This window comes from Gracilinanus agilis, chromosome 4 (assembly GCF_016433145.1).
Source record: "Gracilinanus agilis isolate LMUSP501 chromosome 4, AgileGrace, whole genome shotgun sequence".
In the NCBI taxonomy this organism is placed as follows: domain Eukaryota; kingdom Metazoa; phylum Chordata; class Mammalia; order Didelphimorphia; family Didelphidae; genus Gracilinanus; species Gracilinanus agilis.
Window position 1 is genome coordinate 462,265,731 of NC_058133.1, and position 14,308 is coordinate 462,280,038.

Consider the following 14,308-nt stretch of genomic DNA (forward strand, 5'->3'; position numbering starts at 1 on the left):
CATGGAGTCAGGAAGACCTGAGGTTGAATCCAGTCTCAGACGTTTATTAAGTGTATTACCTTGGATAGGTCACTTAATCTGTTTGCCTCAGTTTTCTCAGCAGCAAAATAGGGATAACAGTTTTTACCTCCCAGGGATGAGATATTTGTAAAGATGTTAGCACAATGCTTGGAACAAAGGTACTATATAAATCCTTATTCCCTATGCTATCAATGCCTTTATCCAAGCCATTGATTAAAATGTTAAATAGCTCAGGTGCAGGACCACCTTCTAAATTGATACTGAACCGTCAACAACTAATCTTTGAAGTAAGGTTATTTGAACCATTCTGAATTTGATTGTGTTATTGCCAAATCCATCTACATTAAGAAGAGCATGTGATGTTTTATCAAGAGCTTGGCTAAAATCTAGGTGCATAACATTCACAGCATTCCCCCATCTACTACTTCACTAATCCTATCAAAAAAAGAAATAAGGTTAGTCTGGCATGACCTGCTCTTGATAAAGCCATGCAGACTCTCTGTAATCACAATTTCCTTTTATAGATGTTCACCCAATGTCTATGCCTTTAATGACCCATTCTAGGATTTCCTCAGGAATTAAGGTAAAATTCAATAATCTAGAATTGGCTGACTGTCTATTTTTAAAATAGGGACATGTGCCCCTCTCCCTTCTTGTGGTACCTCTCCTATTTTCTACAACTCTTAGCCTCATTTTCCTTACTTGCAATATGGGAACAATTATAGCATCTACTTCATAGGACTAGAGCAAGAATCAACTAAGATAATATAGATGAAGTGATTTTCATAAAGCACTAGATAAAAGTTGGTTATCATCATCATCATCATCATTATTTTATCCTACAACAAATACTTCAAGCAATTTATTCTATATCACTCTCTTCTCTAGGGCAGCTAGGTGGCTCACGGATAGAGCACTGGGTTTGGAATCAGAAAAACTCATCTTCATGAGTTCAAATCTGGCCTCAGACACTTACTAGCTGTGTGACCCGGGCAAATCATTTAACACTGTTTGCCTCAGTTCCTCATTTGTAAAATGAGGAGAAGAAAATGGCAATCCATCCCAGTATATGTGCCAAGAAAACCCCAAAATGGAGTCCCAAAGAGTCATACATGACTGAAATGACACAACCACCACACAGTCTTCTCTAAGCTAAACACCTCCAATTCTTTCAATCCTTACATGACATAAGGCCTTTCACCATTGGGATTATAAGAGAGTCCAGGAGAAGGAATGTCATCCTATCAGTAGGAAAATCCCAAAGCCAAGGTGGGCAGCCTTGAAGCAAATTAAACAATTCCTATGAAGCCAGGTCACTGAAAAATTTTTAGGACCATTGATCACTCTTGATTCCATCTTCCTCTCTCTCTCTCCTAGAAAAGAACAGTGCCTGCATCAGTGGAGTTAAACATGCCTCCAATTAATTGTTTTTGCTTTCCATGTTAGTGATTGGTGAGTGCCTAGCCCCCAATCTGCTATTGCTATATTTTAAAATTTTTCAATTTTTCAAGTTGAGAGCCCAAATATTCTCTCCCCGAGTCTCATACATATTCTCTAAACCTATGGACAAAGATCCCTGGTCATCCTTCCCAAGATTCTAAGGAAAAGTTATCCATGAAGCACTGCATCATAACTGGGATAACAAGCACATAGCTGCTGACCAGAAAAGTCATTTGTTTGTTTGTGGGGGAATACGGAGGTTCTATCTCATTGCCCATAGTCAAGATTCAGTACATTTGGTTAATCTTTTGTGGGATACAAGAGAAAAAGTCTTTACTGACAGAGGGAATCACATGAGGCTTAATAGAAGAGGTTTCTCTTTTCTCCAGCACTGTGTGCACAAGAAATGTCCAACAGCTACTCTCTCTATCCCAAAGAGATATCCATGTACCCCTTATTCACCCTTGAAAAGGCAGCTGAGTGGCACAGTGATAGAGGTTTGGATTTGAAGCCAGGAAGCCCTGAATTCTAATCTAATCTTGGACAATTATTAGCTATGTTACCCTGGGCAAGTTACTTAACTTCATCATGGAAAAGTTTTCTCATTTGGAAAATGAAGATGATAATAACACCTACTCCACAGGGTTATTGTGAAGATCTAATTTGATTACATATGTAAAGAGCTTTGCAAACGTTAAAATATTTTCTAAATGCTTGCTAATACTATTAATAGTAAGCTTCACTAGGACCCATTCAGGTTTCATGTTGTTTTCATTCTGTTGCTCAGATGTCCTGTATATCAATCACTCGGTCAGTCAATAAACATCTATTAAGTGCCTTCAATGTGCTAGGCACTGTGCTAAATACCAGGAACACAAAAAGATGGAAAAGACTGTCCCTGTCTTCAAGGAGCTCACAATCTAATGGGGCAGACAACAAACATATTTTAACAAGTTATGAAGGAAAAAGAGGAAATCATTTATAGATGGAAGGCACTAGAATTCAGAGCAAGTGGAAAAGGCTTTCTGTAGAAAATGGGTTTTTAGTTGAGACTTGAAGGAAGCTAGGGAAGCCAGGAGGTAGATGCGAGGAAGGAGAGCCTTCCAGGCTTGGGGTACAGCCAGAGAAAGTGGCTGGAGTGGAAAGGGGGGAAGTATCTTCTTTGTAAAACCACATGGAGGCCAGTGTCACTAGACTGAAGAGTATGTGGTACGGAGGAAGGAATAAAAAGATTACAGAGGTTGGATGGGGACTGTGAAGGTCTTGGAACACCAAACAGAGGATTTTGTATTTGATCCAGGAGGTGATAGGGAGCCACTGGGGTTTTGCAGCTGGCAGACCCACCAGCAGGCTATTGAGGTGATAAGAGCCCTTTGTTTGTTGCTGTCTTAGTTTACCCAAGAACACAAATTCCTGAAGGGAAGGAGCATCTCTTAGCTCCCCATCCCACAGCATCATGTGCACTCACGTGCCCAAGTCTGCCTTTTGATGGTAACTGGGAGGAATAGAGCCTACCCGGGAAATGACGCATTACCAATGTACATATTTTACCCGAATCCATCTCTCTTCCCTCCCTCCAGTCCTTATCATCTGTGCATTAAAGAAAAAGCATTTGATGATCATAGATTCAGAGAACTCAACTGCTCCCACCCTCTCTCCCAGGCTCTGTGTGACCATTTAATGGTTGACTTAATTCAAGTGAGTCTAGGTAATGTGAGCCATGCTGCCCACACTGATGTTAATAGCCATATACAGATTGCCCAGCAATCTTAGAGTAAAGCAGCTTAATAAAATAATGGCGCTAGAGCAGTGAAGAGTGGGCCATTTACAGGCCAACAGGCAAACTGGGCTCTGGGAAGCAAGGTGTGGAAAGGGAGCCTTATTCTGATAGAAGTGGGGCGGGGGACCAAGGCATTGCCAGTCTGGCCTGATGATTCCGTGCATGGTTGATCTCAGTAAGCCTCCTCAGCAGGGACAGCAAGAGAGATACCTAGAGAGATGAAGCAGTGCCAGGAACTAAGCTAAATTCTGGGATTCAAGTATAAGCAAGCAGAGGCAGGTTTTTATTGATCAGAGATGTGCTCCTCTTTAGTTGTGTCCATAGTCAGAGCAGATCCTCCCCCAAGGAGAGGCAGCCTCATATAGTGGCAAGAACACTAAGCTTTAGGGGAAAAGAGAGACCTGGGGTAGAATCTGGCTTTTGACCTTGGATGATAATACTTTAATTATTATTATATTAATAATTAATAATATATTATATTAATATATATGTGGGTATACAACATAATAATAAATTAATAATATATTATATTAATAATTATGTGGACAAGTCACTTTAACTTATCTAAATAACAGTTTCATCTATAAAATAGGGGTAAGGTCTATGAATATGGTTATCTATATCACAGGGAAATTGTAATCATCAAATAAGATAATCAATGTAAAAAGCTTTTCAAACCGTAAAGAATATTGTTATATTTAACATATAACATTATTCTCCAGTTATAGGTTCATGATAATTTCCCAACATTTAGACTTCCATTCACAATATATTACACCTGCTAACTGATCCATTTGGACCATAAATTTATTTCCTTTTCCATTAATTTGTACTCAGAAGAATAAAAATCTTAGGAGGGTCATAGTAACTATCTTCAGATATCTGAAGGGCAGCAGTTGAACTCCAGGCAGAAAAGGAGGTTGGTCAAATTCCAACCCAACCAGCCCTTTCTGGGATTTTACTCTACTTTATCTATGGTCCTGGATTTTTTTAAACCCTTAACTTCCATCTTAGAATTGATAGAAGTATTGGTTCCAAGGCAGAAGAGTAGTAAAGGCTACGCAATAGGGATTAAGTGACTTGCCCAGGGTCCCATAGCTAGGAAGTACCTAAAGTCACATTTGAACCCAGAACTTCCCATCTCTAGGCCAAGTTCTCTACTACTGAGCCACCTAACTGCCCCTCTCCCTTCTGATTGAATCAATTTATATTTATTGGTACTACAAAGCTAGAATAGCCCAACTCTTTTTATATCCTTCTGTTATTTCTACCTAGACATAAGGCAGGAACCCTTCCTGATCCACCCCATTGTCATTAGCTGCTAGTGTCTCTCCCACCAAAATGATCTCTTTTTAACTTTGAATATATTCCTTTTTGTATATAGGGATTTTTTGTAGACGTTGAGAAAAATACTCTCCTTAAGAGGAACAACTGTCTCTTTTTTGTCTCTCTCCTAGCACTTAAGACACAGTAAAAGTTTGGCAAATATTGTTGATTGATTAGCCCTCCAGGGTACCCAAACTTTCTAAATTCCCTTGATTCATTTCTTTTCCTTTGGCCATTGGAAAACAAAGTTAGGTGAACAAAAAACAAACTTTTAGTAGCATTTGAAGGGGGTAAAAATCAATCAGTCATTCCATTTCTTAAGAATTCATTAAGTGTTTACTACATACCAGGCACTAATTGTGCCAAAGAAGTGGGCATATGAGGAAAGGCAAAAATAGAATAATATCCCCTGCCCTTAAGAGGCTTACATACTAACAGGCAGCGATAACAACAAAAATCATCACAGTTATCTTTATATTTTAGCCATGTCCTCCGGTCAGGCTGGGAGTCCTTCAAAAGGAAATTGGCTCTTTTATCATTTTTTCAAACAATCACTTATTAAGTATCTACTATATGTCAAATACTAGACTAGGTGATGGCAGATTTAAAATTTAAATAAGACCCTGCACCTACTCCCTCCCACTCTGGAGTTACAAGCTCATAGAAAATGCCCAGAACTGATGTGTGAGTCTCAAATAGCTCTCCCTAATCTGGCCATTAATGGTTAGTTCAAGTTCCCAAATTAAGCTGGTTCCCTTTCATCTAGCTTGTCTTCTTTTCTCCTCCTCCCCCTCTGCTTCTTCTAAACCACATTTTAGGAAAATCCCAGATCCGCGTTCCTCTCTGGCTCTCTTCTTGACTTGCCAGTTTCACTAGATTACATATGTTCTTTCTAACCCCAGCATGGGTAGCATGTATGATTATATCAAGGATGTCTTCATTTCCAGAGGAGGAATAGTCCTCCATCTCTATTTGCCATTTCTGTCCTCACTAGTCACTTATTCCCATACCTTTGCTGTCTCCTCCTAATAGAATATAAGGTTCTTAAGGGCAGAATCTGTCTTTGCTTTGTAATTGTAGATCTCCAGCACATAGTGCAGTGCTTGGGACATATTAAGAGTTTAATAAATACTTTTTAATTCATTCGTTCAACAAGATGCCTCAGGAGAAAGCCTCCAGTCCATCTTTTTGCCCAGATCACAGGTTCTTAACCTTTTTCATCTCCTGGACCCCAAAGAATAATGTTTTTAAATGTATATGATTACAGAGGAAAACAATTATAATAAAATACTTTATAGTTATCAAAATGCTTTTAAAAACAAGTTAATGGACCCCAGGTTAAAAATCTTTGCCCCAAATGGAGCACTAACCCAACCTGAGGTTCCCCTTCCTCTCTAAAACTGGAACCCTTCTGACCTCTTCCACCAACTTTCAGGGTCATTACTTGGCTGTCTTTAGTTTGCCTCATTTCTGAGACTCCATTTGGACCAAAGGTTCTTGACCTTTCTTGTGTCTTCATTCTTTAGCTGTCTGGCGAAGCCATGGACCTCTTCTCATAAAAATGATCCTAAGTGCATAGGATTATAAAGGAAACCAATTTTTATGAGATGGAAATGTATCTTTTCCCCTTCAAGTTCACAGACCTTCTGAAATCTATTCGTAGACTTCTTGTGAGTAGGGGTGTCTGTGATCCCCAAGTTAAGAATCTCTGATCTAGTTTGATTTTCCCTAGTAAGGAATGATTTGTAGGTTGATGGTACCTCATATGTATCACAGTCCAAGATGGCCATATGCAAAATTCCCATCGACATTTAAGGGGAAGGAATAGTTCTTCAGAAGTCGGTGTGTAAAGATAGACTTATCAGGTCTTTGTGGCACCAGAAGATAGAACTAGGGGAAGGCAGAAATTCTGGGAAGCAGATTCTAATATTCTAGAGAAGGAAGGACTTTCTAAATATATAAGATGTCCTCCACAATGGACCGAGCTACACTGTGAAATAAAGGCTGGATGACTACCTGTTGGAGTTATTAAAGAGACGTTTCTGCATTGGGTAGGAAATTGGACCAGATAATTCCTAATGTCCTTTTACAACTCTTAAGATGCCACAGTTCTCAAATGCTTTCCATCTAGGTCTCACATTTAAAAGTCAACCACTCACAAGGCTAGACCCCCAGCTCTGCACCTCCTCATCTCCCCTTATCTTAGTCATCAACTGGCTCCTAGGAAGCTTAAGCCCCCCTTTAATACTCTCCTCCTTTTGCTTTACTGAAAAACAATCCAGTTTAATCTCTGCCTCTGGAGGGTTAGGGTGCCCTGACTCTACACTGTTTGGGCCCACTGACCTTACTCTGCATCACACTATCCCACTTCTGGCCCTCCTCTCATCCCTGCTCAGCCTTCCAGTTCCTGATGACAGCCTCAGCCAAACATTCCTCCGGAGTCTGTTTATTTTGAAGGGGGGAGAAATGAAAATGGGTCAAGGATGGGGGAAGGGACTCAACTCTTGATTAACTAGGGACTGATTTTTTAGTGTAGCAATCATCCAGGTCTGTTGCCTAGAAGTATATCCCAATGCTAATGGACAAATATCTTCCTCCTTGGACCTCAGGATCTCCCATAACACTTTGCTTAATAATAATACTAAAGAGGTACAAAGCAATTAATGAGCATCTATTAAGCACATACTGTATGCCGGGCATCTTGCTAGGTGCTAGCAATAGAAATACAAAGAGTGAAACAGTCCTTACCCTCAAGAACCTCCAAATAAATAATAGCATAGTTATCTGTCTCACCATCTCTTCCTCTACTAGATTGTAATAGTCTTATTTAAATTTTGTGCCCCCCTCCATCACCTGACATAGTGTTTAGCATGTAGGAGATAATAAGTATTTCTTGTCTAAAGAAGTGAATAGACACAATTTCCTTTTCTTTCTTTTTTTAAATAGGAAAAGCTATTCATTGAACACTTCGTATGTGCCAGCCATTGTGTTGGGAAAACAAACAGCAGTCAGTAAGCCAATCCTAACCCTTCAGGAACTTATAATGGAAGAAGACAACATAGGAGGGGAGATGGGGGAAGAAAAGGGAGACAAGGGGCAGGCTGCTGGCCAGAAGATAGAAAAGTCTAGTGATTGAATGGAGCTGGAAGTGAAGTGAGCATGTCTGGAGCACCTCATAAAATGGTGGTCTATGCTAGGGATCCATCCACCCTGAGAGCTGTCCATAGGGCTGGGCTCTCTCCACGGCTATGGCAAGCCAGTGGATCTGGGAGGGTTCCACTTTTCTTTTGAGGGTGTCCCTCCCAGGCTAGAGGACAAACCAAAAGGCCTTTGTCTGCATCATAAAGCAGCAAGTATAAGAACATATCTAGTATTGGAACCCAGGTCTGCTGGCTCAAAGTCCATCAAAGATACTGCCTTATAATGAAGCTGGAGCTTCATTAAGTGAAAAAGGGACCTTAAATGGAGATATTAGCAGAGTCCAACAGGGTAGTGGAGGAGTCAGAGGAAGGAATGGGCATCCCCCTTCCTAATCTTCCCCTAAGCCTTGCTGAGGTTCTGAGCATGCTGCTTAGGCTGAGGGAAAATGTTTTATTAATCAACACAAGTCCATTTTCCTTACATGGGGAAGTACTTCTGCTGGAGGTTGAGGTGAGGGGAAGGAAGGATCTGACTCCTCACTCAGAAGGCAGGGCAACAAGTCCCCCAGGCGGTGAGAGATGGGGGAGAAGCCACACTGGCATGAGGGGGAGGGAGAACAGCAATAAAGAGGAGATGGGGAGAAGGGGGGGAGGAGAGAGAGGGCTGGGAAGAAGAAAGAAAAATGAAAATAATCTAAGGTCATATATGGTGAACTGCTTTTTCAATTTCTCCCAGACAGAAACCTCACAAAAGAGGCCAGAATGATTCCAATAGTCACTGCGCATCAGCAAATCCAGCAAGGAGAGAGGTGAAGGCTACAAATCACTAAGGGAGTTGGGAATCTGGTATGCTACCCCAGGGATGATGTTCCCCAGGAGTCTCCATCTGTCTGCCCTTGTCATCTATCCCCCACCCCCACCTCCACCCTCCCCAACCTTCCATCCTCCTATCCTCAGGAACAGGAGAGCACCCATAGATCACTGTGATGGGGCCAAGGCGCTGACAGAGAGGGGGGCCTCTGGGGAGGAGAGGGAGAGTGTTGGTGGGCCTGTTTTCTGTCACTGCCTTACAACAGGCTCCCTGCATGGAGCTACCTTCTTCAATCCTGAAACCAGTCAGGATCAGGCAAAGCAGCTGGATTTTCCACCCTTCTCACTCTCATGGCAGCCGAGAGATGCTCAGAATATGGCCAGAGCAGGCAGCCGAGAGACAAGGTCCAGTGCTCTCACTAGGGGCATGGGACTGAATAGAAGAACCAAAGAATCTCGATCCATTATCCTCTCTTCCTTCTTGCTGCCAGAGCCTTCTCTACTAAAACCATCTTCCGTCGACTCTGCATGTATTTTGTATGTGCCTTCTTATTTGCATCTTGTCTCTCCCATTCAAATGGAAGCTCCTTGAGGATAGGGGCTACTTTTTCCTAGTTTTGTATCCACAGAATTTAGTTCAATGCCTGTGGACTGGGAAGGATCATACTCAACTTATTCCAGATGGGAATCAATATAAATGTTGTTTGGAAATTCAACTCTATGAATTATTCTTTGGGGAGAGGGAACAGATTTACTAGCTCTTATGAAACACTTTCCTCACAATACCCCTAATGAAGTAGAGAGTACTATTCCCATTTTACAGATGAGAAAAATGACCCTCAGAGAGTTCAAAAGATCATAGGTTTAAAGCTGGAAGAGACCAAATAGGTCATTTATTTCAGCCTCTTAATTTTTTTAAACCCTTATCTTCTGCCTTAACATCGGTTCTAAGACAGAAGGGCAGCAAGGGCTAGGTAACTGGGGTTAAGTGATTTGCCCAGAGTCACAATGCTAGGAAAAGTCTGAGCCCAGATTTGAACTCAAGTCCTTTCAACTCCAGGCCTGTCTCAATATCCACTGTGCTACCAAATTCCTTGTCAATCCCTTCATTTTGTAGAAATTGAGGCCAGGAGAGATGCAGTTAATTGCTTACAGTCCCGGAAAGAGCAATTATCAGAGTTAAGACCGAAACTCATGTCCTTTTGATTCCAGGTCCAATTTTCTTTCCTTTGGATCAAGGTACTTCTTGCAGAGGCAGCTAGATAGAATTCTGCACCCGAAGTCATGGAAGGTTTGAGTTCAAATAAAGCCTTAGATACCTACTAGTTGTGTGACCCTGGCCAAGTCACTTGTCCTTTGTCTATCTCAGTTGCCTTAATTGTAAAATAAAAGTAGTTACCTTACAGGGTTGTGAAGATCAGATGAGATATCTGTAAAGCACTTAACCCAGTGCCTGGTACATAGTAGAGGCTTAATACATCCTTGCTTGTTTTCTTCCTTCCAAAGGTTAAGAGCCACAGAGGAAACCCAAGCTTGGGTCTCAACTCCACTTCTAATACATCTCCATTATCCCAAGCTGCTACAATTGTAAAAGATTTGAGGATGGACATAGCTGTACAATCGTTCCCAACCACCAAACAAGACAAAAATATTTCCACACTCTCCAGTGATGGTCTGTCAGTTCCATATAATTCTGTTTTCTTTTGTCTCTCCTTTCCACGGTGTTCTTGCCAATCCATTTCTTGACTCTCATAAAAATCTGTTATTGTAATGACTGACCCAAATCCGTGACCCTTTTTAAGCCTTACTTAAAGGCTCAAACTTGATTAAGAGTCTGGGATTAATTTGAGCTTTATACAGAGGAACTCTAAGGATCATGGCTAGAGATGAGCACATGGATGGTGTCAATCTAAACTTCCACCTTAATAGAGGGAACCAGACATTTGTCTTTTCTTTTGAATGGCCACTATGGACAGAATGTTGGAGTTGAGTTCAAATTCTGCCTCAGACATTTACTAGCTGTGAGACCCTAGATACATACATCACTTAACTCTTCTCAACCTGTTTTGCCATCTGTAAAATGGGGATAAGGACAGCATCTACCTCACAATATTGCTTGAGGTTCCAATGAGATAATCAGACAGTGTTTTGCAAAACTTAAAGCAATATGTGACCATATCCACTCTAATGCTCTGTTTTCATAATCAATCAATCAATCAATCAATCAATCACTCAATATTTATTAAGTGCCTACTATGTGCCAGGCACTGGGCTAAGGGCTGGATCTCTGATTTGTTCCCACATCCCTTGGTTCTCTGATATTATCCCTTGGTATTATATCCTGCTATGCCCAGGCTTATTGACAAAAGCCTAGAATTTATGTCAGGGTCCCTAATATCTCCTACCAGGGCTATTTGATGCCACCCATCTGGATTTCTGCCTGTTTACTGCTGCCAGACTCACTTGACACAGTACTTAGTTCAAGTACTGGGTAACTCAATTATGGCTATCACCAACCATTCCAACTGCCCATTACTCTGGACTCACATCTAATCTCTGTGATTTGCCCCAAACTTCCACCCTTCTCTAAAGAGTCTTTATCATCTTCACACACAAGCATGGAAGACCCCTGAGGGCAAAGACTGTCTTATTTCTTTGTAACTCCTCTACCATCTGACAAGTGCCATTAGGCACCCACTTTGTGGTTGTTCAGCCTTTCAGCTATATCCAATTCTTTGTGACCCTAGCTAGGGTTTTCTTGGCAAAGATACCAGAGTGGTTTGCCATCTCCTTCTCCAGCCCATTTGACAGTTGAGGAAACTGAGGCAAACAGAGTTAAGTGATTTGCCCAGGGTCACAAAGCTAGTAAATGTCTGAGGCTGGATTTGAATTCAGGTTTTCCTGATTTCAGGCCAATTATTCTATCCACCGAGCCACCTGGCTGCTCTTAAGAAACCACCAAAGACTTAATAAATGTTTGCTGACTAAATTTTCAGTCTTACCCACCTTTTAAGAACCAGTCCTTAGTTACTGCCATACTTCTAGGGGTGTCTTTAGTTCCCAAATTGTGATGCTGGTTCTTTTTCTTTTCTCTTCCCCCTTTAATACAATTCTATGGCTACATTCTTTGTATATCCAGAACTTGCTTATTCTCTCTCTGTTTGTGTGCTCACTTTCCCTAACTGGCCCTACGGGTCTTCTTCCTGTGGCCCACTGGAAGATGGGATATTTTTGCCTTGCCCCAGTGCTCTTTGCTAAGTCGATATGCTGTGGCAGAAGATTTCATATCCTTTTGAGGTTATTTGTTTCTGGGCTCAAACCCTTCCTGTCAGGAAATCCTGGTGTCAGCTTTAAAACCTTCTCATTTCAGGGTAAGCTCATTTCCTCTTGTCCCATTCTTTGTGGCTGTGATACTCAATGATAATCCGTCAGAGACTCAAAGATAGTTACCGAATTGTCCTTGAATATGTCTTGTTACCCATCTTTTTTCTCCTCTACTTGTATCACAGTCTCCTAAATTTCCTGGACTAGTCTAACAACCTCCTAATTGACCTCAATGCATCCAGGCCTTCCCTTCTCGAATCCATTCTTCAGACAGCTGTTAAATTGATATTCCTAAAGCACAGGTCTGGCCACGTAACTCCCTTGCTTAAGAAGCTGCAGTGGGTCCCCTTTGCCTCTAGGACAAACTATATTTCTTTTAAACTCTTACCTTCAATTTTAGAATTGATACTATGTATTAGTTCTAAGGCAGAAGAGTGGTAAGGACTAGGCATTGGGGGTGTTAAATGACTTACCTTGAAGTCACATAGCTAGGATGTATTTGAAGCTAGATTTGAACCCAGGATCTCCCATATCCAAGCTTGGGTCTCTATCTGCTGAGCCACTGAGCTCCCCCTAAACTATAGGCTATTCTATTTGGCATTGCAACTCCATTGCAATCTGGTTCCAACCTATCTTTCTAGGCTAATTATATTCATTCATTCATTCATTCATTCATTCATTCTCTCTCTCTCTCTCTCTCTCTCTCTCTCCTTCCCCCCATCTTTCTCCTCTCTAGATCTCACTCTTCCCCCCCTCTGTCTGTCTGTCTGTCTGTCTATCTGTCTCTCTCACGCACACACACACTCTAGCTGAGTTGGCTCTCTTGATGTTCTCCTCCACACAATGCTCTATCTCTTATCTCCATGTATTTGCACAGGCAGTGAGTGCCCCACACTTGGAATTCTCTCCATCCTAATACCCGACTCTTGGGTACCCTGGCTCTTTTTAAAGATTCAGCTCAAGCATCCCCTCCTAAAAGAGGTCTTTCCTGGTTCCCCCATTTATGAGTGACCTCATTCATCTGTATTTATTTTATATCTACTTATCATTGTTTACCCTTAGCAGAAAGTAAACTCCTTAAAGGCTGAGCCCATTCTCCTTTTTGGTCTCTGTATCGCCAATACTTAGCACAATGCCAGGCACAAAAAGGAGGATTAGTAGATGCTTGTTGAATTGAACTGAAGCTTCTTATCTTTCCAGGCACATAGTGAGTGATGCTGTCGTTTAAAACCATCTGAACATATCTGAAATACTGAGTCCAGTTCTACATTAAAAAAAAAAAAACAAAACTTTACCTTCTGTCTTTGTATCAATTCTAAGACAGAATGGCTTAGCCACTGGGGCTAAGTGACTTACCCAGGGTCACACAGCTAGGAATTGTCTGAGGTCAAATTTGAACCCGGGTCCTCCAGACTCCAGGACTGATGCTCTATCCACTATGCTACTAGCTGCCCTTAGGGACCACATTTAAGAAGAATGTTGACTAGCTAGGGCACATCCTGAGGACTAGGATGGTGAGGGGACATGAAACTATGACATAAAATGATCCAGTTATGTTTAGCCTGAAGAAGAAAAGAGATAGGGGAAACATGATAGAACCTTTAAATATCCAGAGTACAATCATGTAGAAGAAATTTTTGATTTGCTTTTTTACCCTTCAGATTGTAAGATTATTTTTTGCTCTCCCCTCCCTTTTTTCTGTATCCCTAGCACTCGGTATGCTGCTTGGTATTTTTTTTTTTAGTCATTTTTTAGTCATGTCCGACTCCGTGACCTTATATAATAAATGCTTATTGATTGATTGATTGTTGACTCGGCTATGGAGATCAGAACTAGAAACAATAGATGGAAATTAGAGACATTTCCAGCTCAATCTATGGGAGGAAAAACCCTTCTTCTACAATTTGTTTAGTCATTTTCAGTCATGTTTGATTCTTCCTGACCCCGTTTGAGATATTCTTGGCAAAGATACTGCTGTAGTTTACCATTTCTTTCTCCAGCTCATTTGAAAGATGAGGAAATCGAGGCAAACATAGTCAAGTGACTTGTCCAGTGTCACACAGCTAGAAAGCATCTGAGGTTTTGATTTGAGCTTAGCTGATTCTTCTTGACTCCAGGTTAGGCACTCTACCCACTGGGCCACCTATCTGACCTTCTTTTACAATCAGGACTATTCAAAATTAGAATTCATTATGGAGAGAGATATTGGATTCACCACCGGAGGAATCCAAATGACCATGTGTAAGGGATTTTATAGAGGGGATTCCTGCTCAGATATGAATTGGATTAGATGACTTTTAATATACTGAGGAATAGAATCTATGATCCTATGACTCAGAGACAGAATCAACAGTCAGCCTCACGCCTGGAAGGTAGAGCAAGCCCTGTTATTCATTCTGGGGTCTCTCACTGTTTTGGCTTGGTCTCCATTCTCCCCCCAAGATAGATATATATATATATATATATA

General features: G+C 41.2%; 1 protein-coding gene across 2 annotated transcripts in view; it reads right to left on the reverse strand.

The window, feature by feature from the left end:
• KCND3 (potassium voltage-gated channel subfamily D member 3) overlaps positions 1–14,308 on the reverse strand; it is a 329,902-nt gene that overhangs the window by 301,972 nt on the left and 13,622 nt on the right. The gene's annotated exons all lie outside the window — the stretch shown is intronic.